At 40.6% G+C, this 25,286-nt stretch overlaps 1 protein-coding gene across 2 annotated transcripts in view; it reads right to left on the bottom strand.

The window, feature by feature from the left end:
- The window catches only part of TSNARE1 (t-SNARE domain containing 1), a 380,410-nt gene that overhangs the window by 42,162 nt on the left and 312,962 nt on the right, over positions 1-25,286 (bottom strand). The gene's annotated exons all lie outside the window — the stretch shown is intronic.

Below are 25,286 nucleotides of genomic sequence, written 5' to 3'. Positions count from 1 at the left end.
ACTCCAGATGCCCACTAAAGCTGCTCTATCACTCCCCTCCTCAACTGGAAAGGGGAAAGAGAATATAACAAAAGGCTTATGGGTAGAGACAGTGACAGGGAGACCACTCAACAATTACTGTCATGGGAGGAATAGACTCGACTTGGGGAAATGAATCTAATTTATTACCAACAAAATCAGAGTAGGATAATGAGAAACAAACCTTACAACCTTCATCCCACCCTTCCCTTCTTCCTGGGCTTAACTTCACTCCTGATATCTCTGCCTCTTTTCCCCACAGCAATGCAGTGGTATGGGGAATGGGGGCTGTGGTCAGTTCATTGTATACTGTTCTGCTGCTCTTTTCTCCTCAGGGGTCCCTGCTCCATCATGGGATAACTCCCATGGAGGCAGCCTCACCATGGTCTTCCCCATGGGTTGCAGGAGCACCTCTGCTCCAGTGCCTGGAACACCTCCTCCCCATCATTGTTCACTGACCTTGGTGTGTACACACTGCACACAGAATTCCTCTCTCTGGCTCTGGTTCACAGGTTTTACCCTGTTCTTAAATCTGTTATCCCAAAGGTGCAACCACCATCGCTGATGGGATTGGCCTCGGCCATCAGTGGGTCCATCTTGGAGGCAGCTGGCACTGGCTTTATTGGATATTTAGTAAGCTTCTAGCAGATTTTCACAGAAGCTACCCTTTTAACTCCCCTACTATCAAAACAATTATATATAAATGTATATAACAATACAATTCTAAAGGTATTTAAGTGTACGTAGTAATCACTATTTCATAGTAAAAAAATATTGAGATATTTTAGAAATACCCAAAAACCTCCATCCTCATCCTGTTCAAATAAAGATTTTATCCCTTCAGAGTTTTATTTTTGACCCCTAAATTCCTATTTCTTTGATAACCCTGTTTAATAGATTCATTTCTTGGAGTACTAAAAATTAATGACTGAATTTAAAAGCTGTTCCTGAGTTCAACAGATACGTAATTGAGGAGTGTATCCTCCCAGTAGTTGTGCTGGTGCAATTCCCTCAATCTCAAATTACCAATTGCTTTTTCAAGCTACACAAAATACCCCAAATGCAAAAGTTCACAAAGAAGAAACAAATTCTGAGTTAATTAGAATTGGTGGAAGTTGTAGTAGAGTTATCTGAAGGAGACAGCTGACTTGTAAGGAGTTAGTGGAGAAGGTAAGGTGATTACAGCAAATCTGAGCTCTTTGAGCCAATACATGCTGCTGGGAAAGAGGAACAAGGCAGAATCCTTTCTGTGCATTCATGAATTTATTTAGGCTGAAGGGCATTGAACAAGCTGTCTTGGTTTCCTGTTGTTAGGCAAAACCATCCCAACACAATTAACTCCAAAATCTATTTAATAGAATCACTAATCACATTTAAAAGCAGCAGTAGGTCTCCCAGATACCCATGGAGCCAAACACAAAGCACAAAAGACAAACACGGCTAAGGGAATTTGGTAAAGGAAGTTCATGTCACTCACTACCTATTTGCTAATGAAATCTGTGAGGAGCTGCAAACTTAATCACTCTGCTGTTTGAGGATGTTTGGCTCTTCTAGGCAATCATGTGTCCAGTTTTCTCTTTCTGCTTGTTGGTATTTAGATTCACAGAAGCATGGAAGCCTTGAGGTTGAAGGGGACCTGTTAGGTCAGGCTGAATGAGGTGTTGAGCAACCTGATCTAGTGAAGACTGTTCCTGCCGATGGCAAGGGGATTGGACTAGATGACTTTTAATGCTCCCTTCCAACCCAAAACATTCCATGATTCTATGAGGTCCTATGAGGTCCTGCTTGCATTGCTCAACCAAAGCCACCTAAAGCTGGCTGCCCAGGACTATGTCCATTTAGCTTTTTATTATCTCCAAGGATGGAGACTCCACCTCCCTGTGCAACCTGTGTCGGTGCTCAGTTACCTTCCTAGTAAAATAAGTGTTTCTTTATATTAAGAGAGAGCCTTCTGTGTTCCAGTTTGTGTCTGTTGCCTCTGGTCCTCTCACTGGGCATCACTGAAAAGTGCCTGGTTCCATCTGATACCTCCCTTCAGGTATTTACATTAATAAGATCACCCCAAATCCCCAGGCACACAAGTGAGATGCTCCAGAGCCTTAATCATCTTTGTGGCCCTTTGATGGACTGTGTCTAATATGTACAAGCCTCTCTTGTACTGAGGATCTTAGAACTGGACACAGGACTCTAGATACGGACTCACCAGTAGTGAGCAGAGAGGAAGGATCACCAGTCTTGACCTGCTGGCAATACTTTGCCTAAATGAAGCCAAGGATACAACCTGCCACCTTTGCTGCAAGGTCATATTGCTGCTTCATGTTCAACTTGATGTCTACTGGGACCCTTCAGGCTATCTTCTGTCAAACTACTTTCCAGATAGCTTTTCCATTTTATAAGTAGGAGTGGGTTTTCTGAAAGGGCCAACACCTCCCTTAAGGGCATCCAAACCTTGGTTAAAAAGTAGGAAATATTCAATACCTGAATTCCAGATTAAAAAAGGGCAGCTAAGAAGGCCAAAACGTACAAGCTTGTGAGAGACAGAGCCTTGGGTGCTATGGTCTAGGGTGAGATGCCCCTGCCCATGGCAGGGAGTTGGAACTGGATGATCATGAGGTCCTTTCCAACCCAAACCATTCTGTGATTCCATGACATAACCATTCTATGATTCTATGACAGGAAGCTGTGTGGAATGCATCCAATGGGTCTTAAACCAAGGTGGAAGACAACCGCATAACAGTCAACAGGATGGTTACTTTATGGATGTGGATCATTATTGACCCATAAAGTCAATATGCATTCATGCCTTGTGAATCTTCAACAGTGTTATGTACAGTTTTGATGTACCAGTTTAGGAAAATATATTTGACTAAGAATACTATATCTGCTTACACTTTAACAAGAAATAACTTGTATTTGACATTATTCTTACCCCATTAATACTAAATACACTTTGATAAATTTTAAACTATCATTTAACAGCCACATCTTACAAGAGTTCATTAGTGTTCCTGAGCTCTCCCCACAAACCACATCAAACTGATAAAAATGTGTTTTTAACTCAAGTGGTACAGTCTATACTCAAAATTACATTGCTCCCAGTATTAAGTACTGGCTGCATTAGTAAACAGGCGACAGCAAGTCTAGCTGCTGGATAAAGTCCTCAGTCATTTGATGAAGATTATTAAACTATTTAGCCATTACCGATAATACAATTTACCATGCTATTACCGTCATTATTATCAGTATTTATGTTGCTCCTAGAATTCCCAGTCGTGGACAATGCACTGGACTAAGGTGGACTCTACCTGAAAACACAATCTTTTCCTCCAGTATGCTCCCCAAGACCCCATGGGTACTTCAGAGGAACACAGGAGGCTTTCTCAATTCATAGAACTATTCCTAGCACCATTTTGGTCTAGGACAGCTAGTACTGACAGAAGAACTCATAACTATGGCTGGATGGTAGCAAGGATCAAGGACAATGGACCATTCCGTGTGTGGATATAGCAGCTCCATGTCAGTTGAGCTTTGACATTGCTTGCTAGAAAGGATGCCATAGGAGAGCTTTGCTTTTTCCAACCTATGAGACAAAGCCAAGAGAACATGTGCAAGGCAAACCAGAGAGCTAATTATATTATACACTTCATTGCTACAGGACAGATTCTGTTGATGGTAAATAGGGGTCTGTGATATGCTTCAGGATGGGAAAATCCTGGCTTAGTAAAAACATCAGTCCTAATAGTAGTACTAAAGCTAAACAAAGAAATGTGTATATTTGCATTGAACAGTATACCTGCTGACCTTCATTTTCCCTTTTCCTTCCTTTACCATAGAGTCCAAATGCCTTTTGCAAGCTGCAACTGCTAAGCAGGGCTCAGCTGAATGCACCTTAGATGGTGCAGGGCACTCTCTTTGCAAGCTGGCACATCACAGTGAACCCATGGTGGATGGCCTCTCAAGAGCTCCAGGGATACTTCAAAGGAAATGCATCAACATGGGTGAGGAAGATGGGAAGGAATTTGCATTTTTAATGTGACACTTCCATGAATGAATAACAGGGATTTGCAAAGCTGACCACCAAGAATTAGAATTAGAAAAAACCCTCTTCACTGGTGCTTAATTCTTCAGGCCTGTTTTCCAGTGATATTAACATACAGTTCCTTCCTACAGAGGCAGGAAACATTGGCCACTCTAGGGAAGGCAGAGACAAGAGCTTAATCTTATGACACTTGAAAGCTGCCAGAGTGGCTAGCTGGACTTTTCCTTGTGAGGTATCCACACTTAGAAATGGCCTATATAGGCTTATATCCCAAAAATCAGGCTACCTTAATGAACATGATGCAGTTTTCACTGTAACCCTTTAAAACTGAAGTGGCATTATGTGTCCTTTGCTAGTACTGGCCTCATTATTGTAAGCATTTTAATCATAGAATCGCAAAATGGCTTGGGTTGGAAAAGACTGTAAGCATCATCCAGTTCCAACCCCACTGCCATGGGTATGGATACTTTCCACTATAGGGGGTTCCTCTAAGCCCTGTCCAACCTGGAGTTGAACACTGCCAGGGATGGAGCAACCACAGCTTCTCTGGGCACCCTGTGCCAGCGCCTCAGCACCCTCATAAGTAAAGAATTTCTTCCTGATGTCTAATCTAAATCTCCTCTCTGCCAGTTTAAAGCCATTCCCCCTTGTCCTGTTCCTAAATGTCCTTGTAAAACAACCCTCTCCATTGACTGTCAGCCCCTTTAGGCACTGGAGCTGCTCTAAAGTCTCCCCAGAGCCTTCTCTTCTCCAGGCTGAACAACCCAAGCTCTCTCAGCCTTTCCTCATAGGAGAGGTGCTCTAGACCTCTAACCACCTGGGTGGCCCTCCTCTGGACCCACTCTAACTTACTCTAATGACCTATAGGAGACAGAACCCTTTGCGATATGTCATTTACAGCCCCTTAAATAACGACCTTAGATAAACTGCCGTGATAAGGACAGCACAGGAACTTCATCAGGAATAATGAAGGCTTTTTGTTCAACTGAATCTCATCTCTGAATCTCAGGCAACTCCTCCCCTCAGTGGCCAAACTGCATCCTAAAATTATACTCAGTTTGAAAAATTCCTTCCCTCTTGTCATCATGGCAACAATCCAAGATAGGTTCATCATTAAATCCCATCTAATCAAGTGCAACTGGGTGCAGGAAATTCAGGTAGCAGAGGATGGAACAGTAAAGAAGTTACAGAGAGTTAACCACCTGGGAACAGAACAGGAGGAGATGGGGTCTTGTGCTTAGCTCTGTTGTGGTGCTTCACTGTGATACTGGTAAAATCGCTTAACTACATGGTGCTCTTTCTCTAGTCACTAAAGCACAGTTAATATCATGTTCTTTCAAAACCATTTTGAGATCTCCAGATGATAGATTGTGCTACAGAGGTAGAAAAAATGCTCACCCTGTTGATCATAATCATAGAATCATAGAATAGTTAGGGTTGGAAAGGACCTTAAGATCATCTAGTTCCAAACCCCCTGCTATGGGCAAGGACACCTCACACTAAACCATGCCACCCAAGGCTCTGTCCAACCTGGCCTTGAACACTGCCAGGGATGGAGCATTCACAACCTCCCTGGGCAACCCATTCCAGTGCTTCACCACCCTCACAGTAAAGAAATTCTTCCTTATACCCAATCTAAAATTATTATAGGAAGAAAAAAAGGACAGAGCCAGGTTTGTTTCCTCCTCTGTAAATTCTAGTATCATTTAGGTAGGAGCTAGAAAGCTATTTCTGGCATAAAATAGATAGCATAACCAGTTTCTCACATGAATATAAAGATTAGTTTGAAATTTAGGTGATTGAAAAAGGAAGAATTATTAGAATACACAATAATCTTCTAGTAGCGGAAAACAAGTTATATATGACGTTGTTTGAGCTGCTGTTTTCAAGGTAAAGTTCAAAGAGGTTTGAAGCATAAATAAGAATTTATTTTTAGACAATTTATTCTCCTATTTGCCTTATTTTTATCTTTTAATGTAACACAGGAAATAAACAGACTTTTCTGCAGAAGTACCATTTGTTCCTTGTGAGACTGAACTCCTATTCATCACATTGAGAAGGCTGTTTGTAGCTGTGAATCACATTACAATGGAAAAGGCACTAGTCCTAGTTTCAAGTACAGACTCCCTGAATATGGAACTGGATTCTGTGTAATCATTAAGCATTTAGTTACCAGATCTTGAAGCCAGTTTAAGAGGTACCAGAACATTGTGCCTACTCTGTGGTTTTTAACAAAGCCTAAAAGAAGTGAAGACAAAGCACTGGAACATTTGGAACAATGCACGCCGCAAATGTAAAGTTCACACTACAGTTACTGAAGTGTTGTTTTAAAGTAATTCTTGATTTTACTTCCTCTCCTGACTGTAACACTAGAAAAACCACCAATAGTTTGCAAATATCAATAAACTACGTAGTCCTTTTTGTTATTCAGTATCTATCTGTTCTCCAGCCTACAGCCATGACCAGTTTGTCCTGCTCTCTGTTTTGTCCTCACTTTTAGCTGTGGCCTCCTCTCAAAGCCTTGGAGAAGCTATGATAGCTTTATGCACTTCACCATCCTCACTAGTTAGTCAGTTAGTGGCAGTAAACACAAAAAGCTGAGTGAAGCTCTACAGTACAGGTGGATCTTTCTTTAGACCTTGCAATGCTCTAATTTACTTCTCTAAATGCTTCATGTGCTTTTTTCTCATCCATTTTCTGCAATATCCCTAATTACTCTGCCGTTACTACTTCCTTTCCTTTCCTTTCCTTTCCTTTCCTTTCCTTTCCTTTCCTTTCCTTTCCTTTCCTTTCCTTTCCTTTCCTTTCCTTTCCTTTCCTTTCCTTTCCTTTCCTTTCCTTTCCTTTCCTTTCCTTTCCTTTCCCTTTCCCTTTCCCTTTCCCTTTCCCTTTCCCTTTCCCTTCCCTTTCCCTTTCCCTTTCCCTTTCCCTTTCCCTTTCCCTTTCCCTTTCCCTTTCCCTTTCCCTTTCCCTTTCCCTTTCCCTTTCCCTTTCCTTTTTCCTTCCCTTTCCTTCTTTCCTCTTTCCTTTTCAGTCCTCTGTTCTCTCCTTTCCTCTCCCCTTCCTCTCATTTTCTGAATGAAAGTTATTAATGAAGGATGAATACTGTTGAAGGATTAAGGTGTTTCATCCTTTGACAATATTAAAAGAGAGGCACTGCTCAGCATCTAGTGATGCCTACAATTTCTGACTGCCTAGAGGGGAATTCAGAGAGCTCATGTAGACTGAAATCTAACTTCTAGTTGGATGAATTAAAGAAGATCAATCTGCCTTTCTTCATTTTACTTTTGTCTGCCTTTTCTTTGGGAATCCTTACAATTGGCTCATAGGGATTTTATTTTTGCATTAAATTAAATATAATACAGAAAAAAATTGGTGATATTAAACATCAGCACCTTTCTCATTCAAGGTAACAATACTTAACCCAGACATAACAGTGAAATTATTAACAGAGGTTGTTGAGGGGGGGATATGTTTTCACTTGAAATTCCTTAGACAGTGATAATGTAATGGAGCAGAAAATAATGGAGCACTACTAAAATCAGAATCAATTGTCAACATGAAGACAGACAACCTGCTGTAGCCCAATGCAACCAATTACACAGCAGCCCCAATAGATGGGATCAGTGTGTTTTAAATGCTCACAGCTGAGTTCCTGGTATCTACCAAGAAATTAGCAGATCAGATTAATTCCCAAAGTGCTTCTTGTCAGATATATGCCATTTATCTAAACACATACATTGGAAAGAGTGAGGTGCAAATAAAATCTCTCTGAAGTTGAGAGATGAGAACTTGGGAGCTACTTGTACAATTGTCCTCTCTTAATAGCCTCCAGCAAGTACCTGACCTCTTTATATCTCCATATTGCTGCCTTTAAAACAAGGTTATTGGTAGGTCTGCACCTCAGAGGGGTGCTCCGAGTGGTAAGTTAAGACCTGCTGGATAAAAGGCATGCAGGGCTTTTATTAACATCTGTATTATAACATCTTCAGTTCAGCAGACTGTTTCACAGTCTGCTATGAAAGGAATGTGAGGCATGTAACAGTGTTCAGCATTAAATGCTTCAATCTCTGCTCGTTCTAATGAGAAAGGTACCCAGGTTCACGTTGAGCTCCAGAACTGACAAGCTCGGTTCACTTAACACCACACTCCATAGTATCCTTTTGTTTTTTTACACTTGGCTACATGCAATTTTACTGTCTATAGCTTGAAAATCAGGCCTTTGGACTAAGCCTTTATAAAACCTCACAGTGCATTTCTCATTATGTCCATAGCAATTTCAATTATTTTCCTTTGTCTAAGACTTCCATTAGGCTTTGATGCCTGTGGATGCTTTAAGTAACTAACCTGGTTTTTAGCTGACTCAATGCATGACAAGATTATTCTCTCCAAGTCTGCTCCTAAGATCCTTTATCAGCCAAAATCCTTATATGACCTCTCTTAATGTTAACACAGTATCTGCAGGGGAAGAAGCACTTCGGAAAACACACGTTTGGAGAGAGATTTCCATTCATTTCGGCAGAATTGGACCAAATTATGTATAACTGAAATACACAATTAGTCCAAACATCATTGACAAAATCTGGGGAAAGGGAACTAATACAAACATGTACTGAAGGTTTTCCCATGGGAAAAGACATGTCTGAATCAAGAACTGAGCTGGGTCATCACTTCTCCAGCCACTTCATTATCAGCCATCAAAGTGGTCCTTCAGCACAAAGACTGAAAATAAAAATAGGCTTTGTGCATTCTAGAACAAAATAGCTTAATTATTTCTTGGGCTTTTCCTTCTATAGAAAGAGAAAGTTTGAAGTCCCTCAGCTGGGGCCATTCTTCTTTGAGAAGTATTCTCACTTTTATCTATGTAATTGTCTTACACTGGAATAGCCAGCAATGCTGGCTGTCCTTCAGAACATCAGAGTAGTTGTGATGGTGAGGAGAACCTTTTGTGTGTGTGTGTCTCAAAATAACTCAAAAGATAGGATGAACTGAAGGACACTGAATACTTGTTCATGGTGAGCAGCATTGTAATCCCCTGGGCAAATGTCAGGGAGGCAGAACACAAAGTCACGCTCCAGGAAGGTGAGGGATGTCTCCTGTGTTGGCTGCCCTGAGGTAATGGAGGTAGAATTGTACAATCATAGAATCAACCACCTGGAAAAGACCTTTAAGATCATGAAGTCCAACCATTACCCAGCACTGCCAAGGCCATCACTAACCTGTGTCACTGAGGGCATCATCTACACGGTTTGTGAACATGGAATTGTTCTTAATATCCAATCTAAACCCCCCTGGTGCAGTTTGAAGCTGTTACCTCTTGTCCTGTCCCTTGTTCCTTGGAGAAGAGACTGAGCCCGACCTTACTACAACCTCCTTTCAGGTAGTTGGAGAGAGCCTCAGCAACAAACTGCTCAGAGACAGCACTGCAGGACACTGCACCTGTGTCCATTGTGGCACCAAGTTAACTGGAACTAGCAGCTCACCAGATACCCCTATCACCATCTGGAATGTTCCAGAATAGCTCACAATGCTTGTGTAAGCATGCAAATGAACCTCCACCTGCGGGAGGATTCTAGAACCTCAGTAGACTCACTGACCAAGGTGATGTCACTGGATCCATGAGGTGGTAATTCCATCCCTGTTTCCTCTCTTTCCTTTCTCTTTTTCTTCTTTTACTTTGGATTTTTCATAAGAATAAGAATTGACCAAGAATTTTATTCCTCCTGACACAGTTTTGAGCAGTTTATAATAAAAATAATTGTTTTGTTTTAACCTCTGGAGAGCTTGTAGTTTTCTCCCATTGTACTGTAAAAGATCACCCCCATACACACACCCACGGACCAGGTGGGGCAGTAGTCAGATATATACAATCTAAAGTAAAACCAGCACAAAACCACAGAAAGAATCCCCAAACTCTCAAACAATCCCCTTCAAATCAAAGCCTTCCATTCCTTCTGAAATAACATCCTCACCTGAAAAATGGGCTCAATGATAGGATTGTTTGTGCTGCCTCAAGTTCTGGCTACTGTGAATTAAAATATGCTGATAATAACTTCAGAACAAGGCTTAGTAAACTCACTAAATGCTAATAGAGCTTTAATGCTGTTTTCATTAACTTTGTGCCCTTTCATATCAAGCTGGAGGGCTACTCAGTAGTAAGAATACCCCACCGATATAGTTCTATGAATAGATGTTAAATGCAAATTCCGGAAGCACTGGGCAGCGCTCACAGCAGGGCTTTGACAGGATAAAGATTTTATGGAGTGTCATATCAGGACTTGTTGAGCAAGCTGAATGTCAAGAGTAAAAGCAACAGCAGGAAAAAAATGAAAGCAAGAAGATCTTTGAAGTGATGGAGGTTTTTTTGTTGGATACTGCAATTAAAAAATTAACTTCCCTCTCTAAGTAGTTAAAAACCCAATAGGAAGCTCAACAAAAGGAGATTAAAAAGGAGAAAAATATCTGACAGAGAGCAAAACCCTGCCTTTCAGTGGAAAGCCATGGACAGGCTGACCTAGTATTTCTGGCAGGCCTAACGTTTTCCAACATGTTTCAGAAAGGGATTTGGTTACAGGAGCTGCAGCATCAAGCTTAATGCTTTGGCTGGGATTTACTTCAGAGGGGTCCATTGTGAAGGACTTGTCAGTAGTCTGAGGGAGAAAATACTCTAATGAACATTATAGCCTTACAAAACCGAACTGTCCCTACATGAAAATGCAGATGTAAGAAGGCAAGAACATTGGTTTTATTCCCAGTTCACTCATGGACTCACTCTGTGTTTCTGGTTAACTAAAGTCCTAGCAATGAAACATGCACCACAAACTTAGGAGCAGATTCACCAGCTCCTACAAGACAGGAAGGTTACACTTGCTTATCATTAAGCATGTGCTCAAGTCTCTGCTTGAGTTCCTCCCTCCATAGATGCTTTTTATCCTCTGTGTGAAAACAGTTGGGTCATTATACCCATTCCTGTATGTATTGCCCAATAGCACATAAAAAGCTTTCTCACCATGTTAAAGCTTGCATCACCCTCACTGATCTCAGCCATCATCTGTATATCCAGAAAGAAACATCTCAAGAATGCAAGTTCTCCAACATTAATGTGAGGGTTAAAGACTATAGGCAACAAACGTGCCAGCTGAGACCTGCCTGGGTATACAAGACATCTGTGTGGGACAGGGAGCTATGACCCTTGTTACTGAGCAGGTTTTTCTCTACTGTGTCTGTATGCACCAAGGTCTTACCAGGATGATATGGACTCACAGCGAGATGTTCTGTTCCCATAGAAATAAGCTCATTAACTTCCTGCGTGTTAGACAAAAGCAGAGCTCATGACCACTCATTAAAAATAATGCAAACAAAAATAATGACCATATCTTTGACTTATAGAAATGTTTCCAATGAAAAAGGAAAGCATTCAGAACTTAAGCACAAACACAGAAATGACTCTTAAAGCCCTTTGTTTTGCATTAAGCAATTGAAGCTAATAGTATCCGATTTGCAAGATATTTCATGGTGAAACTAGGCAATTTTCTACAGAGGTACTGATGCACATAGGAACAGGAAAACACATGCACCATATATACACAAAATGCATGCGCTTAATGCTTATGACTGTCAGAACTTTGTCCTTCAGCTCCAATAAAAAAAAAGAGAAGATCCATAACTGGTCAACCTCATGCTCTTTCATTCCTCTTCATAACTGAAACAAGAATTGCTTTTATCTCTGGTTGAAATAATTCTTATGAGCTTATTCCATGTTTAGTTTTGGTCTTCAGTTTTGCTAAGTACCCCAGGTTTTGGGTGCATTTTTGGGCACATACGTGCTATAAAGCATATATGTGTATGCTTTAGTGAGAGATGAGCATGTTGACTTCATCAAAATGCCATTCTCACAGCAGAAAATTGGATTGAAATTACCACTTGAATACAGCATGAAAAACCAAAGATGTCAGGAGATGATAAAATTCAGTATATCCACAAATTTAAAACAAAAATAAGGAAAGTGTCCTAAAATGATTGCCTTTTGTCACCTGCATTTGTCTACAGTCAAATAACACTCAAATTTTGCTGCATCCCTGAGCAAATGAATCATAGAAATGACTGTGCTTTTGAGTGCTCCCAAATACTGTCACATTGGCTCCTCTAATCCCACAAGAAGGGAGGAAGAAAGTTTAGTACTCCTCATAGTGTTCCTTCTGGCTTTAGTCCTATATGGTTAGATGGGAATTCAAACCCTAATCTTGCCCTAAACTCAGAATAAGTGTTTGAACCATGGATTTCTACCGTAACTCAGCAGAGTATGCGACAGGCAGAAGGGGCCACCACTTAATGTGTTTTCACTGTTTCAAAGATGTAAATTACTGTTAACACAGACATTAAACAGTCTGAGAGGCAGTATGCTCCATTTCTGGTCCTTTCAACAATAAATACTTCAGGTTTTCACTGAAATTGGAAAAAGCTTAAGAAAAATAGATTCCTCCCCCTCTCTCATGTCTGAGCTGCTGTGACTGTTCACACTGCTGTGAGTCACTCTCTCTGAGACAATTTGATTTGTTTTAAGGTAAAGTTGCTCTTTAGTTTTTTGACTACCTGTGGCAATGAAGTACCCATCAAGCCCACATCTGCCATGGATAAGCCAGGTACCCTCTGGCTCAGTGAGATACTGAACAAAGAGCAGGTGAAAGCTCAGTGTTATAACAGCTCATTACAAACAGCAATGGAAGAATATATATAGCTTACATCCAGCCTGGAAAATTAGCTCTCCAGACTGGTGAGTTTAACCATATGTTAAAATACTATAGGCTTTGATCATATTAAACAACATACTATACATTAATAGTTCTAGAGCTTATTGTAAAGAATTTTATGAATATGATTGTGCTATCAGTAAAAATAAAAAGAAAATTAAAATGAAAGAATAAAACTACCCATATTTCCTTTTACTTCCATGGTACAACTTTTTATGTGTAAATCAAGCCTCTTCTGGACTTCAAGGCACTCGCTGAACCAAATTACTTGTCACATACACAACACTAAGAGACATACCTATCCATAAAGCAAGGTGAACTTCCACTGTGCTGATAAAGAGAGCAGAGCTCATCCTAAGTGGCCCTTTTCACCCAGGAAATGCATCTGTAACTAAATATGTGTCTGACTGCAGATGAGCATCTGCTAGAGCCCAGCAAATTGTTGGTTAAAAGCCATCACTACACAGTTCACAGTAAACACAGTGGCAAATTATCAAGGATCAAAGAAGAAAATCAGAGACTATTGCTAGCAGTAGATGGCAGAGAAACATAAAAAATAGAGGCAAAAATGACTACGAAAATATACTTTATACTTATAAAATTAGCCTTAATGAACTATAAAATAAATAAACCTTAATGAACTACAGCAGCCACTTACAATTATTTCTGTACTAATAAGCTTGTAGAATGTATTTTCCATATACTGGTCATTAACAAGATATCCTTTGGAATATACAGTTTACTAAAGGAAAAGTTGCTACAAATTAAAAGGATCCTACAAAATCTGTGTGTCTGACACCCCACAGCAATATTTGAGTATCAAAAGAGAAAATCCTCTAAGCCAATAAATACCTAAATTTGTTCATACAAGCCAAAATGTGGGTTTTATAGCTTCTCCCTTGTATTAAATTTCTCCTCTATAGTCCTTTTAATGCTGTGTTCTGGCAAAAATGTGAATAAATATTGGTCATTGGGATCTGCCTTGTACAGCACATTTAATAGGAATCCTTAATTGCATGTTGTAAACATAATACAAATGGTAGTTGTAAAGCTAAGAACAATTTTGTTCCAAATAAGCAACAAGAATGCCTCTTCATATAGAAAACTCTTACAAGGCACAGTACTAGGCTTAAAATATCTTCACAGGAACTGAAATAGAGGAAATCCCACTTTTGCATATGAACTACACTCTCTTTCACATTGAGGATGCTCAAACACTAGAATAGGTTTCTCAGAGAGTTTGTGGAGTCTCCATCCTCAGTGATGCTCAAGACCTTACCAGACCCATCCCTGAGCAGGGACTTGGACCACATCAACTCTGCTAGTCCCTGACAACCTCAATTATCTTGTGATTTGGGGGCTAGAACTGGATGATCCTAAAGTCCTTTCCAACCCTAACTATTCCATGATTCAGCAAAGCACTTGCAGTTTAGAAGTTTGGCTTTTACTGAGGCAAGGAGTCATACAATCAAAAATCAAAGTACAATGCAGACAGTTATCATCAGAGCCTAAAACCTGGTAGTTTTTCTTCTATCCCCATTTCAAAACCCCCTTCAATCCAAAGCTGTGCAGAGGGTGCTCAAGATATTGCTATTGCCTGGCTCTTCATCAGGAAGCACTCTAGAACTCTCAGATTTCAACAAGAAAAAGCAGATGCCTTGAAAATATTCCACAGACGAGATGTCTTTTTTTATCTAAAGACTAGGCAGACAATCAAAACTGGATCAAATTACTGCTGTTTAATGAGTTACTGCTTGTCAGCTGAAAGGCAGCGATGGATGCAATGTTATTCTTAGCATGTTTTGATGACATTACAACTAATGCGTTTCCCTCTGCGCTCTCAGCAGGCTGTACATGGATGGCTACAGCAGTTCAGCTAACGAGAGGTAATTCAATCAACCACAGTAATGTGAAATGATCTACCTCCACCCCACCTTGTTCATTGTTTCAGTGACGAGGAACTTTGGCCTTCTGAATTGGGATGAACAGATTCATTTGAGACGCACAGTTGTGAATACGGTGCCTCTTTGTGCCAGCCCTCAACGTAGGAATTCCTGATGACTTACTTGTGAGAGAAATGAAATGGTTTATGCACTATATAGCAAAGTAATTCAACGCTGTAATGTAAAAAGCCCATTTCAGTGTTAAAATATGGCTATTAATTGGGGAATTAATAATCTGTCAATGCTTAAGCAACTTCCTCATCAAACTCAGAAGTTAAAAAACCATCTCTCCAGCAGGTTTTTTATGAAAGAAAGACACATTTTGTTAATGACTACTAAAGTCAAAAGGTTTCTTTCCCAGATACAGCTAAAAAGCCTATTTTGAGATCTGAAACACATTCTATAAATGAAAGGTTGTTGTGAAGCAGATTCCAACTCCTATTAAAGCCTAATGAAACCACAAGGAACAGCTCAGAAAATTCACAGAGTACAGTGGAATTACCATTCTCTTTTTAAAGATGGTTTGAGAATCTCCCATTAGAGAGGTAAAGGCAATTAGCAGCTTTTTATTTATATATCCTGCAGACTATATATTATCAAAATGTGTATATTACTATGTTCTACCCAAGGAGGTGGATAAGTAATAAAGACACGGTAACCACTATATTATAACTCAGGCCTGAAATAGGATTTTTTGTCTTTTTAGCTTTTATTTTTCATGTTTATTAAGAAAAGGAGGCCACAGAAAGAGCCTTGAACAAGTCCTTTACCTTTTCTCAGGTTTAAAATGTTACACTCTCAGGTTTAAAGGATACCTCTCAGGTCATTACAGTCATCTGGGGAGAGTAACTTGGCTGCAAAAGAGAACATAAGCTACAGAACATCATGGGATAGGGCCATCTTCCAATTATACTGACCACCACCAGGGCTTTGGTGGAGGTGTCTGGGATAAAGCACAGCACTTCAGTGAGTACATTTAATAGAATCATAGAATCACAGAATGGTTTAGATTGGAAAGGACCTTAAGATCATCCAGTTCCAACCCCCTGCCATGGGCAGGGACACCTCACACTAAACCATGGCACCCAAGGCTCTGTCCAACCTGGCCTTGAACACTGCCAAGAATGGAGCATTCAACACTTTGGGAAAACCTGTTCCAATGCCTCACCACCCTCACAGTAAAGAACTTCTCCCATATATCTACCCTGAACTACCCCTGTTTCAGTTTGAACTCATCACCCCTTATCCTATCACTACAGTCCCTGATGAAGAGTCCCTCTCCAGTATCTCTGTAGCCCCCTTCAGACACTGGAAGCTGCTCTGAGGTCTCCATGCAGCCTTCTCCAGGCTGAACAGACCCAACTTGCTCAGCCTGTCTTCATAGAGGAGGTTCTCCAGCCCCTGATCATCCTGATTTTCCTCCAACACTGAAAAGCTAACCCACCTGTTGAACATTAAGCTGTTTAGGCTGCAGTTCCCCAAGATAGATATCAAGGGTTTGGCACTGAAGAGACAGAAAAATCTTAACGCCTACATCACTGTTGATGACCCCTCTGAGGGGCACAACTAACAGCAAACACACTGTCCCTGTAAACACATCTTTCTTCATGAAGAGATAATCACAGATGTATTGCTCTTCTAAGAGTCTTTCCTGCTGGGACGCTAGTATCGCTAGCTAACCTGACAAAATAATTCTTCTTTAACACCAAAATAAACCTTCTGTGCTCGTTTTTAGGTTTTCTTCCCGAGAACACTGATCCAAAATTACTTTGCTTTGCCACCTCCACCAAGACTAATAGTCGTGTAACACTTTCAAGCACCTTGTATACCAATGAGAGTCACATCCTGCCATTTAGCAACTGCACTGATGTGCTGCTCTATTCATAAGAAAATGTATGAGACTGTGTGGTGGGTTGGACCCAGGTGTTCACCAAGCCACTCTATCACTTCCTCCATCGGCAAGATGGGGTGGGGTGAAATAAGATGGAATAAAACTTCTGGGTTTAATAAAGCAGTTTAATAAAGCAAAAGCAAAGGCTGTGCATGGAAGCAAAGGAGAATGAAAGGCCCATCCCTGGAAGTGTTTAAGGCCAGGTTGGACAGACAATGTGAGCCCTCTTTGGAAGCTACCAGGGACAGAGTCTTGAGTGACCTGGCTCCAACCCCATGGCAGGGGGTTGGAACTGGATGATCTTAAGGTCCTTTCCAACCCAAACCATTCTATTATTCTATGATTCTATATCCCCCTCCTTTCTCTTAGCTTTTATTGTTGACCAGACATCATACAGTATGGAATATTCCTTTGGTCATTTTGGGTCCAGTATCCTAGCTATTCCCACTATCTTGCCCACTCCCCATTGTATTGGTGGTGGTGATGAATACAAGAGTGGCAGTCTTAGAGCTGTGCCAGCACTGCTCAGCAGTAGCCAAACCACTGGTGTGTTATCAACACCCTTCTAGCTCTCAATACAATGCACAGCACTATGAGGAGAAATTAACTTCGTTTCAGCCAGACCCAACACAGACTCCCTGTCTTAGAAAGGCAAAGTACCTGAGTGTATCAAAACCTGATGCCCTCTTAGCTCCTATATAATATTACTGTGTGCATGTCCACAGAAGGATAAAAGCAACAGATATATTCTGTCTTTGGTACTGACTTTAGAGATAGAACATTGGGATGATTCCAGTGGCTTTGTTGTTCCAATAGAAAAACAAGTTTGTTAAGACTGGATTTTTAAGTTACTTACAGAGAAATGACAACAATAATACTACTTTGAGTAGGCAAAAACCTGTTTATTACTTGCCAGCATCAGAGACCTCTTTTTCAAACTTTCTCTTTCACATATAGAAGCTTTAAAGTATCACAGAACCATCTGAGACTGAAATGGTTACTGGTGCTTTTGTTGGGACAATACATGCCACACAGAATAGGCCACGGAGGGACTCTAAGTCAGTGGCAGCAACCTTACCCATCATCCCCAGGTCAAGAGGAATTGCTCTCTAGAGAATAAGCTGTTTTAACCTTATCAAAAAGAACCATGCACTTCCCAAATTGACTTCATTGAAAGTCCACTCACCACAGAGCCAAAGGGCTACAGTATGAATGATGGACTCCCTCTTGCTGCTCTTGTACCTCTCAAAACACCAAAATCTCTCTGTATTTGGGGAGTTCTGTGAGACAGATAATTCAAACATTGCCAACTGAAAATGTCAGTTAATGGTGGTGGAATGATGTGACAGCAGTTTATGAAGTGTCTCTCTTATAAAAGAGCCTTACCCTTGCTTCTCCTGGGGGCTACTAATTTATGCCTCAGAGAACCCTCCTGAGCCATTAATTGTACTGCAAACATCAACTGCTTCCTCCTCTAGACATAACTGCTCCTGAGGAAATGCAGTTATCCATAGGAGATAGGACACTTGCCACTTATTCATTCAAAGACATACATACTTATGACAACGCTTTCCAAATTGGAACCTGAATTTTAGACACCTAAAGGAATGACTGGTGCTTTCCACAACTCAGCACCCATGCATGGGACAGTATAGGAGGCCAGAGAGACTATTGGTCTGAATCAGTATGGCTGTTTTTGTGTTGTTTCTAGCAATTCAAATTGCAAGTGTTGCAGATCAGCCTCTTCTGTCTGGTCCTTAGAGATGTGTCATCATGGATAAAGGTGAAAGGCATTACAAAGCATAAATAATTGATGTCTGCAGATTGCTTTGGAAAGCACTGATCAAAGACTTTCCATCCACCAGAAGGGTCATAATGCAGTGGGAGTACTCCATTTTCCCACCCGTTGCAAAGAAACAGTGTAGAAACCTGAGATGGAATGAAGAAAGTTGCTTATTGCTTGAGAGTCCTACTGACTTTGGATTCAAATCAATGAATTCAAGTCACTACTTGTTAAATGAGCTGCAGGAACTGCCTGCATGTGGACTCTTAAGCTATGGCAAAAGCAACATAATACATCCTCCGTTAGCTCTCTCACAGTAGAATTAATGACCTGGCATTATGTGATGCTTATAAAGACCATCAGCATGCAGATGAGCAACAATCAAGGTCAACCTGAAATGAATTCACTTACAGTAACCTGATCAAGTGAGGTCCCATCAAAGCATTCATCTGTTTGAAGGTTTGGAATAGGTGTTTGTGAACAGTGAAAGACAGCTTCTTAGACTTCAATCTACCTATTTCCTGGCACTTCTGCCTTTCTTGCCCTGTTATTTTGAAAGAGGTTCTGCATAAAGCAGACTCTTGTCTCTTAAAATTTCTCTTTCTACTGGTATTCGTTTCTCTCTCCTACCCAAATGTATCACAGCTTTTCACTTACTGTCAGGGAAATCAGTTAACTCAGAGAAGTGTGGACATGGCCATCGGAACCAGGAAAGTCTTCAAGAATATAAATATTAGCTTAACTGAAGAAATTGGGCCAAATTATATATTAATCAGGGAAAATCCAGATCTCATTTTTGACTCATTTAAATCTGAAGCACGAAAGTTACTGCAGAATCAGGATGTACCTCGGTCTTCTTGCCAGAGCAAAAATTGAGTGAGGATGCCAGGATCCAAGCCATTAATTACAGGCTAAAAGACAAGAATGAAAATGACAAGAACTGACACCTGACTATAAATGTAGGTACCTTCTCAAAATAATAAGAAACAGGGAAAAAGAGATTGCAGAGTTATTGATTCCTGATTGTGCTGCAGAACAAAAATGGCAGCAATGCCACAGCCAGGGCAGAGGGGTGAATTACTTTAGAATTTCAATGACAGCTGTCAAAAGTATTATGACCCTTATGGGCCCTGAGAGACTGAAACAAGCTTGAAAAGTGAGCTACTCACATAGTTATTAAGCCATATACAGATGCATGGCAAAAAGTAAAGCCCCATGATATCAATTCATAAAAAGCAATGCCATGAAACAAACCTATCTATGTTTTGCTCTTATTTACAACATTTGTTTGGTTGAATTACTGCTCTGTTCAACACTGAGTAGGAACTGCTGTGCTCTTACAACCTGACATTGCCAGGCGAGAGATGCAGTGGGCAAATGTCAGAATGTCTATTGCATGTGTCAGAAGAGGGTGCCCAGACTTGTCTCCTGTTGGGAAGGAAAAATAGAACAGTAAATGCCAAGTACCACAAAGTAACTTGTCAATCTTTTCTTCTCTGCTACCTACTGCCCTCAAGACCATGAGAGAGACGTGCTTTGACTGCATTCGTTGGTGGGTTACTGATGTGGCGTGCCTTGGAAGACCCTTTGGCTCCACACGATACTTTATGCCCCACCTGGCTGTCTGCTGCTATGGGGGAAAGGTGCAGCATTAATGACATCTGAAGCTGATCTAGCAAAATCCTATTTTGCTGAAAGTGATTCTGTTGTCCAGGTTTCAAACATCTGAGATTTAAAACCCTGCGATGAAGATGCTTTTTACATCCCTCGATCAGACCACATGAAGGAGCGCTCCTCTGCTCCTCCAAGCACACACAGTGACCACAAGTGCAGGTTTTATGATTCCTAGTGCATTGCAAGGAACCCAAGGTACAGCATGCAGGGACATTGTAGTGCATGAAGTACTAAAAAGGTCTGAAAGTAAGGGAAAAATAAACAAAAAGGAGAGACTATATAAAATCAGGTGTCTGAACCTCATCCTCATAGGTCAGATTACAGGAGACATTCAACTGTGTAATAAACCCATAAATGAATTAGGCATGGAAAAGTGATTGCAAAGAAGGGAAAAATAATCCAAAATAGAAACAAGATTTTCTAGTTTTTTATACTAATCAATTTGATTTTAAATTCAAAACAAGCCAGTTGCATATTCAGAAAACAGATACCTGGAGCCTGATTACTGCTTTTTTCATCTGGACTGCAGCCCTGCTTTCGAGATGCTGGCCAAGATGGATTTTTAGCTGTACTTTAAAGATTATGTGTTGATTATAATCAGAGTAATTGTAATCCTCTCTCAGGATATTTTACATTTTAAAAGCTTATGATGGTTCAAAATGCAACTGGTCAAATTAACAAGAAAGGAATGCATCAATGGTTGTTAAAGATCAAATAATAACTTCCTGGATCAGGAAAACTTTGAGTTTCAAGCTGATGAAGGCTGAGAGAATATTCTGCTGAATGATAACTTGTACGATTTCCTCTTGTTCTACTCTTCCATATCTGAGCATTGTTGTCAGCCATTGCATCAGTTACCAAGAAGGGAAACACTCTTACTCTTCTGGGCTCTCATCTGGTTATTCACTGATGGATTCTGTCCTGGTTTGAGCAGTAGCAGTCACTTTTTCTCCTTCTTGGTAGCTGGTGCAGTGCTGTGTTTTGACTTTTGGGCTGAAAACAGTTGCTGATAGCAAGTATGTTTTGAGTTACTGCTCAAATGTTTGGTTTGTCCAAGGCCTTTTCCGAGCTCACACTCTACCAGGGAGGAGGGGAGGCCAGGAGGAAGGAGAGACAGGACACCTGACCGAGGCTAGCCAAAGAGCTATTCCATACCATAGCACGTCATACCCAGGATGTAACCGGGAGAGACCCGGAAGGGCTGGAGCTCTGGGGGGATGGAGGGTATTGGTTGGTGCTCGGTCGGGCAGGGTGGGGTGAGTTATGGGTTCGTGGCTGGTGAGGTGTTGTATTCTCTTCACTTGTTATTGGCTTTATCGTTATTATTTGTAGTAGTAGTAGCAGGAGTGATTTGTGTTATGCCTTAGTTATTAAACTGTTCTTATCTCAACCTGTGGGGGCTACATTCTTTGGATTCTCCTTCCTAACTCTCCGGGAGTTGGGGAAGCAAGGGGGGGAGTGAGTGAATGAGCTGTGTGTGGACTTGATTTAAACCACAACAGATTCCAAGGCTGGAAAGAACAGGAGTCCATAGGGTTTAAGGACTGTAAACAAAATCCTCAGTAGTCCAGTAACGCTTGTCAGACTGAAGTGTGTGTTGCTTAATGGGGAAGGCACCTTCTGCTGCAATGAATCCCACAAGGAAAGGGCGCATAATAGCCAAGTCATCTTTCATTCTCTCTTTCTTTGGCTAGCTGGATTGAGTTGATCAAGCTGTCATGGTAAAGCATATTTTCTAATAGCCAAACACACATAGCATCTTTCTCAAAGTGTCACCTCTTTTTACCTACAAAGAATGCTGAAGACTTATGAAGCCAACAGTCTTGACCATCACTTATCTTGTGTAATTGTGCACTCATACAAATGAATCAAAAGGAGGAGGACACAGAAGGTTTATCTAGGATAAGAAATCCTGACACTATAAAAAGACATTGTTAAAGGACGGATTTCTTTCAGACTGCTACAGCAATACTGTCCTTTTAAATGGTTACTGATGTACTCTAACAGAAAAAAAAGAGCAGCTGCAGTGTTGCTAAAATATGAGCAATGTGACCCAAAAGTTCCTGGGCTATTTTCCTAAGGTGTCAGCAAACAAACGTACAGACATAAGTCCCCAGGAGTTTCTCTGTAGATGTTCTTCTCTCTCTCTGCCAGACAAAAGTGCCCCAAGGGAGCAGTGACATACTTATGGCAGGGGCCTCAACAGGAAAAAGTCAGGGCTCGAAGCTCTCCTGAACAGCTGGTCCCTCTGCATGCACCGAGCCAGCAGCCGATGATGCTCAACCGCTGCTTGAGAAACTCAGAGGAAAAAGCCCTTTCTGTCTGTCAGCATTCATAAACTGATCTTTCCTATACAAGGAATGGGTTTGCCTGTCAAAGTCATGTCTGATGTGTGGGGGAGGGGGAGAAAAACACAGCTTTTTTGTCCTTTTAAAAAGAACCATTGATTCAGTATCATTATTGCAAAAGTAGAAACAGGAACAAAAAAAAAAAAACAAAAAAGGGGAGAAGACTGATCAGAACAATCTTAACAGTGTTACAGATCATAATGATCTTCAGTGTTGAGAAAGTTGGGGCTGTTCAGCCTGGAGAAGAGAAGCTGCCTGGAGACCTCAAAGCAGCTTCCAGTGTCTGAAGGGGGCCCATATGAATGCTGGAGAGGCACTCTTCATTAGGTACTGTAGCAACAGGGTAAGGGGTGATGGGTTCAAACTGAAATAGGGGAAGTTCAGGTTAGATTTAAGGAAGAAGTTCTTCACTTTGAGGGTGCTGTGGCACTGGCACAGTCTGCCCAAAGAAGTGGTGAATAGTCTATCCCTGGCAGTGCTCAAGGCCAGGTTGGACAGAGCCTTAGGTGCCATGTCTAGTGTGTGGTGTCCCTGAGCAAGCAGGGGGGTTTGAACTGGATGATCTTAATATCCTTTCCAACCCAAACCATTCTATGATTCTATCATTCTATTATCATAAATACTAATGGAACAATTTCATAGAACAGTTCTAATAATATAGAGTAATTTCTCTAAGTGAACAGTGAACTTCAGATTTCTCATCGTGGCTGCACTTAATGAAAGCTAAGGAAACCTACCTTGAATATTATGCAACTTAAACCACTTGAATTGGGCACCTGGTGATGTTTCTTTTGGTTCCTTCCTGATCCAGCACAGAGCAAACTCTCTGATGACATGTTAAATGGAAGTTCTGGCAAGTCATTACTAAACTTGGGTTTTTATTCAGTGTGCGAATTAGAGTATTTTGTAACTAGTTCCCTAGCTTGCTTTCTTCCCTTTATTTTCTCTGAATGGTCATGTAGAGGTGTTACACATTAAAGCCCAGCTGTTCTCTATCTCCCTGAAGTATATAAGACAGTTTTATATGATATAGTTTGTTGAGGTAGTTGAAACTTTAAATCCCCTGATATTTTAAAATCCATTTGCATTGCAGTTCAGAATAGAAAAAAATGTTCACTATGAACATGGAAATTCTGTTTCAGAAACCTCCAAAATATAAATGTGAAATGCGCTGTATGCCATTTGCTGTCAACCTAGGTTAAGAATAGTTTGTAATGACCAGAAAACGTACTTGTTCCAATATAACTCAATGCAGGTTCTTCCTGCATTTGTACTGCTGAAGAGTTTTAGAAGCTTCATAATTAGTTTCACAACTGATGACGAAAAGTAGAGCATTATATTTTTCCAAGGGCTTTCATTAGCATCTCTAGGCTCACCTCCCTCAAGACAAGGATCTCTTAACAGAAGATTAACTTCAGTTTTCCAGTGGACTTTTACTGTAGATAACATTTCAGTTCTTTCTCTACTTAAGCGATTTATATTAAAACGTGTCTACATTTATTCAGTTGTTGATAAGATTTGTGATTTTTAGTAGATAGGAATATTTATCTATATATAGAAGAAATTGTATTGCAGCATAGATTATCACGATGAATCACATTTCAAACCAGACTAATGCAGAATAAAACCAGAGTAATGCAATTAGAATTACTGTAGTTGCTCTAGATTTAAATCATCAGGACAGATAGCTATCTGCACTCATAAGCAGTGTCTCATGTAAAAGAAGGACAAAAATATATATGTATAATATATATATGCAGTAAGAACATCCATATTCAACCAATCTAAAGGTCCATCTCACTGATATCCTATTAACTTTAGTGCTTGCAAAACACCTATGGAAGCATACAAGTGCAAGAAAACATTTACAGCCATTTCTCCTAGCAATAGTATAGGGCTCATGATTATCCTCATCCAAACCCAGTGAGATTGTACGTGACATCCTTCAATACATCTCCTTTTAGTTCCATGGATTTGTACAATTCCTTCTTGTACCCAAATTTTGGTATCCCAAATGTCATGCTAGAAGGAGCCCCAAAGATTAAGTACAACTTATGTGAAGAATCGTCTTTCTGTGATTGTTTTGAAGCAATCCCTGCTAGTTTCATTTGAGAGCACAACAAAGACACACAGTACATCCTACTGCGCAATGACTCCATCCTCAAGGGGAAGGACGGCATGGTCAAGTAGCACTGAAATCTTGTAAAGCAAAACAATGATAAACTCTATCAGTCCTTTGTGCTTTCTCTAGGGTAGCTCCAAAGGATAGTTTAGGCTAAGAAATCTCTGCTTATATTGCTGTAAAAGGTCTCAGTGAGCCTCAGGATAATGCAGTATCTACTAAGTACAGGAGTGATTTCACACGTGCTTTATGAAAGTCTCTGTGGGACTTGAGAGGTCTCTAAACTAAAAATTGTCCCCATCCATGACTGTTTTCTGCCTCAGGGCTCCTACTGGGGGTCTGCAAGCCAAGTCCCATTGATATTCTTGGGCTCCAGCTTCACCTGATGGAAACCCTGCCACATAGCAGCAGGCACACAGACCTGGAATGCCACAACACATTAGGTGGTAGAAATACATAAATCTGATAATCTCTCTTCAAATAAAGCCTGGCCACCTTCTAAAGAAACAGACACTCAGAAATGCTTTCTATCAGGCTCAGATTATCAGAAATAACTCAGGAATCATTTTCCTAGGGTAATGAGGCAGAAGAAAAGGGAAAAGAAAGAAAACATACTATAGCTTAAACTATATAAAGTTGCTTTGATGTCTCACCTGTCCTGGTTACAGCCCAGTCTCCCTACTCCAGACCAACACTCCATTTAGGGTATCTCTAGAAC

This window comes from Melopsittacus undulatus, chromosome 1, assembly GCF_012275295.1.
Source record: "Melopsittacus undulatus isolate bMelUnd1 chromosome 1, bMelUnd1.mat.Z, whole genome shotgun sequence".
Lineage (NCBI taxonomy): Eukaryota > Metazoa > Chordata > Aves > Psittaciformes > Psittaculidae > Melopsittacus > Melopsittacus undulatus.
Note: the sequence above shows the minus strand (reverse complement) of the source record. Positions and strands in the feature narration are given on the sequence as shown.